Source organism: Cherax quadricarinatus, chromosome 9 (assembly GCF_038502225.1).
Source record: "Cherax quadricarinatus isolate ZL_2023a chromosome 9, ASM3850222v1, whole genome shotgun sequence".
Lineage (NCBI taxonomy): Eukaryota > Metazoa > Arthropoda > Malacostraca > Decapoda > Parastacidae > Cherax > Cherax quadricarinatus.
This window is the reverse complement of record NC_091300.1, coordinates 3513445-3518875: the sequence shown is the minus strand read 5'-3', so window position 1 is coordinate 3518875 and position 5431 is coordinate 3513445. Positions and strand designations below refer to the sequence as shown.

The 5431-nt window shown below is 40.0% G+C and overlaps 1 long non-coding RNA gene across 2 annotated transcripts in view; it reads right to left on the bottom strand.

Annotated features, from left to right (window-relative positions):
- Positions 1–5074, bottom strand: part of LOC128686189 (uncharacterized) — a 47700-nt gene extending 42626 nt beyond the window's left edge. For both annotated transcript variants that reach the window (XR_008406612.2, XR_011391760.1), the window contains exon 1: positions 4837–5074. This is a non-coding gene — a long non-coding RNA (uncharacterized lncRNA). The remainder of the gene's footprint in view (positions 1–4836) is intronic.
- Between the last annotated feature and the right edge of the window lie 357 nt (positions 5075–5431).

Below are 5431 nucleotides of genomic sequence, written 5' to 3'. Positions count from 1 at the left end.
ATATACAATATATATATAATATCAGGAAGGTGCTGCACCCCCAAGTGCCAACTTGTGGAAGAAAGTGGGAAGTGTAAAAGCCTTGGAATTACCTATGGCTTGTACACTAACACAGTTTATGCCTGGCCATGTGTATCACTTTGCAGTAAGAGCAGTGGATATCAAAAGTCGGTTGGGACCATTTTCTGAACCTCGAAGTATCAGTCTGGACAAGAAATAAGTCAGTCCTCATTATGTCTTAAGCTTCGTCAACCTAGATTCTTCAAAACTTAAAAAAAAATTCTCTTGTATTCGCTACCTTGATTTTAAAGTAATTTTCTCGCATTTGTATCACATGTTGCAAACAATTTGATGTCATTTGTAAATTAAAAAGCAAAGTTATTACTTGTTAATATAATTTATTTGATTTTGAAACCAAAGGAACTAAATGCCACAAAAAGTAACTAGTGTATATTATATATGATTTAGAGCTTGTTTGTTAAAGTACAGCCTGTCCTCACTTAACAACGGAGTTTCGTTCCTAGGACCATGCCGTTAACCAAATTCGTCGCTTAGTGAGGAGCATACTATAATGGTAGTGAGTGTGTCAACCATTTTCGATATTGTTTTAATTTCACTTTTGCACCATTTATAACATTTCTGGCATACAGTGGACCCTCATTTTTTTGTGATTAATCCGATCCAGAGAGTCTGCTGAAAGGCAAAATTCATGAATGGCAAAACCATTTTCCCCATAAGAAATAATGGAAATACAATTAATCCGTTCCAGAAACCCGAAAATAAAAAAAAAAATAAAAAATTCAAATTAAATAAAGATTTACATACAGAAAACAATGAGAAGTCAAGTACATAAATATGTAAAATAATATTACACTCACCTTTACCATATCAATTACTCAGATATGGTAAACATGAGGAAATTAAATCTTCATCAGAGTACAAAACAAATTCTGGCCACAAAATAGAGCGAAACACCAACGTCAAAGACCTGGGAGTGATCATGTCGGAGGATCTCACCTTCAAGGACCATAACATTGTATCAATCGCATCTGCTAGAAAAATGACAGGATGGATAATGAGAACCTTCAAAACTAAGGAGGCCAAGCCCATGATGACACTCTTCAGGTCGCTTGTTCTATCTAGGCTGGAATATTGCTGCACTCTAACAGCACCTTTCAAGGCAGGTGAAATTGCCGACCTAGAAAATGTACAGAGAACTTTCACGGCGCGCATAACGGAGATAAAACACCTCAATTATTGGGAGCGCTTGAGGTTCCTAAACCTGTATTCCCTGGAACGCAGGAGGGAGAGATACATGATTATATACACCTGGAAAATCCTAGAGGGACTAGTACCGAACTTGCACACGAAAATCACTCACTACGAAAGCAAAAGACTTGGCAGACGATGCACCATCCCCCCATTGAAAAGCAGGGGTATCACTAGCACGTTAAGAGACCATACAATAAGTGTCAGGGGCCCGAGACTGTTCAACTGCCTCCCAGCACACATAAGGGGGATTACCAACAGACCCCTGGCAGTCTTCAAGCTGGCACTGGACAAGCACCTAAAGTCAGTTCCTGATCAGCCGGTCTGTGGCTCGTACGTTGGTTTGCATGCAGCCAGCAGCAACAGCCTGGTTGATCAGGCTCTGATCCACCAGGAGGCCTGGTCACAGACCGGGCCGCGGGGGCGTTGACCCCCGGAACTCTCTCCAGGTAAACTCCAGGTAATATATATATATATATATATATATATATATATATATATATATATATATATACATACATACATACATACATACAACGTGTGTGTATTTGTGTACTCGCCTAATTGTGGTTGCAGGAGTCGATATTCAGCTCCTGGCCCCGCCTCTTCACCGAGTGCTACTAGGTCCTCTCTCTCCCTGCTCCATGAGCTTTATCGTACCTCATCTTAAAGCTATGTATGGTTCCTGCCTCCACTACCTCACTTGCTAGGCTATTCCACTTCCTGATTACTCTATGACTGAAGAAATACTTCCTAACATCCCTTTGACTCATGTGGGTCTTTAACTTCCAATTGTGACACCTTGTTTCTGTGTCCCCTCTCTGGAACATCCTGTGTGTGTGTGTACTCATCTAATTGTGGTTGCAGGGGTCGAGACTCAGCTCCTGGCCCCGCCTCTTCACTGATCGCTACTAGGTTCTCTCTCTGCTTCCTGAGCTTTGCCATACTTCGTCTTAAAGCTATGTATGGTGTGTGTGTGTACTCACCTAGTTGAGGTTGCGGGGGTCGAGTCCGAGCTCCTGGTGTGTGTGTGTGTGTGTGTGTGTGTGTGTGTGTGTGTGTGTGTGTGTGTGTGTGTGTGTGTGTGTGTGTGTGTGTGTGTGTGTGTGTATAATTATCAAGCCTATCACTGCACGTGGTCAATAACTCCGCATATTACTCAGCATCAAGAATCCGTAAATTCCCAGAATACGATTTAAATTAAAACTGAAATATACACACTGAAAAAATATACATCTGGTCTAAATGGCCTCTGGCTTTGTTTGCTAGGTTTAAAGCCGTATTAACTGCACGACTCATAAAGGTTACCTTTCACCTGTTCTCCGCTAATCGAGAATATATTAATACCCAAAATAGTGGCAGCAGAATGGCTTTTTATCCTGGCGGCTGAACTTATAAAATGGCAAATCTCCTTAAGGAAAAGTAACTTGATGCCGGTGAGGGGATCTTGATCCATGGAACTGGACTCTCCGTCCATTACTTGGCTCGAAGCTGATAGCCTTCCATGGCCCCTACGGATTTACCGCTTCTCAATAAAAAAACTGAGAATGTCTTAATCATTTCCATTGTAATCCTTATACTTTAAACTCATTAAATTATAATAATATGTAATTCAGAATATAATCAATATTATTATTGTGGGGAGCGCTAAATCCGTAGGGATTATACCGCGCGTGTGGTGGTGGGGGGGGGGGATGGAAGGCATTCAAGCTCATTCAGGGAACTGGAGCACAGATCCAATACCCTAGATCAAGAGCCCCTCACCAGTGTCAAGGGGAATATAATCCCTAACATGTTATAAGGACACACTGTGTATTTTCAGAAAAAAAAAGAAAAATGAATAAGGAGAAAATTATAAGTAACTCCTAAAATAAACAATATTAACCAGTGGTATTCATATTTTTAAGCGAATAATTAATTAAGTTACATATTACCATAATATTAAAGCAAAGTAACACCAATAACGCAACACTAGTAATAATATTAACAATGGCAGTAATCAGTAACTTAGTCCCAGTAACACAACACCAGCGACAATAACAATACCGGAAATACACTGGATGTATACACTGAGAGGCGTGTATCTAGGTGTATATACAACGAGTTTAATCCCTGTATTGGGATTTAACGTGTTCATGATGGCACTGTATGAGCCATTCGGGTTTAGCATTTTTTTTTTTGTGTACTTATGAAATGTATCTCAATATTCCTCATCCAACTGATAGGCTTTAAAGCAAACAAAGAGCAGCGTTGAGAATGAAATCTGTAAACATTCAATAATTATAATCATAAGAGAGCTAAAAAATATACTTTATTGTATTGGAATTATTTATATATTTTAATACTTTCGATAATATTTTTTTTTAATTACAGCTATCTAAATGTTTTGAATGTTTAATAATATTATTTAAGCAAACTGACCACCTGCTGAAAAATGTTACGTCTAATAGTGAAGACATCTCCAGAGAATACTAGGTTAACTTACTGATCTTCCTGTAGCATCTGACCTGTTTCTGGATTTGTAACAGTTTTTTAGTAAGAATTCTAGTCCAGTTATCCTGCATATTATGTGGCTTCTCAATAACGCTTTTGAATGAGTACAAACCAACTAAATAAAAATCTTTAATAACAAAGGTGTGTAGTTGATAACATTCACAATCAATGTAACTTGAATAATTAAGAAGATAAGCTCCTACTCAATTCTTGGAGTATAGTTTATTATATTTCTGTATTATACTTATAATTATGTGCATAAAATACATATGGTGCTATGGGTACTTTGAATAAGATACTGTACACTATAATACTCTAAATATGTACCATCCTGATACGTTGTTATGATATGTATTCACAAGTACAAGAGTAATTAATATGGGTACGTGTGTGTGCGTGCTCCATTAGACTCTACTTAAAATGTAACTGACAAAAACAAGTCCCTACATAATCTAACTTCTGAAACATCGAGGTAATCAAACAGTTCGTGGCCTGATAGGCAAAGCTCTCGCTGCACACGCTGAGGGTCCGTGGTTGATTCCAGGCAAGAGTAGAAACCTGTTGCCCCTGTTCACCCATCAGTAAAATGGGTACCGGTGTTAGTGGACTGGTGTGGGTCGCATCCTGTGACAAAACTGACCTAATTTGCCCGAAATGCTCTACATAACAAGGGGCTTTCTATATAGTAGTATGTCACTGATGTCAACTAGGCCTGTATAACTTGTACATGTACTTGTAGAAATAAAGATATTATTATTATTGTAACAAAAGGACGACTCACTGGCCGAACACCAATAATGCTTGAAGCAGGCATAAACAACACAGCGTCAGGCAGGTAATCAGAGAGACCAAAACAAAAACGACCCTAACTGGGGACTTCAACAAATCCTCCACAAAAGTCATTAATCTCCCTTATTACTGAAACTGAGTTCAGCAATTCCAAACCCCGACTACAACAGTGCGTAGCTGCCAGAATATTGTAGGTATACAGTTGAACTCGGGACCAGAGATACAGAGAGTGTCTCACGACACATCCTATGAAAGTGTCAAGTGTCACTAAGTCAAGAGACATACCTTAAATAACAGGAGATGAGAACAGCGTTATCCCGTACGTGTAGAAACGAAGTGTTTCCTCTGTGAGCAGCAGTGAGAGGGAGGAAACCCCTGCATATACACCGTCAGGTGACTCCTGCCAGCTTAACACTCCCTCCAACAATAAACCCCTCAACGGAGGTGTCTTGACGCTGGTGAGGGGGGCTCTTGATCTAGGGAATTGGATCTGTGCTCCAGTTCCCTGAATTCAGCCTGGATACCTTCCATACCCCATCCCCAGGCGCTGTATAATCCTTACGGGTTTAGCGCTCCCCATAATTATAATAATAGATAATCCAACAATGAAACAAGCGGGTAGGTAGTTTGCAACTGGCGGAACAGCCAATCAAAACTCTCCTTCAACGAGCACAGTGAGAGGTGTGGTAATGCTTACACTACAGTTATAAAACTGCAACATTAACACCTCTCCCTCAGAGTGCAGATACTGTACTTCCCATCTCCAGGACTCAAGTCCGGCCTGCCGGTTTCCCTGAATCCCTTCATAAATGTTACCTTGCTTACACTCCAACAGCACGTCAAGTCCTAAAAACCATTTGTCTCCATTTGCTCCTATGTA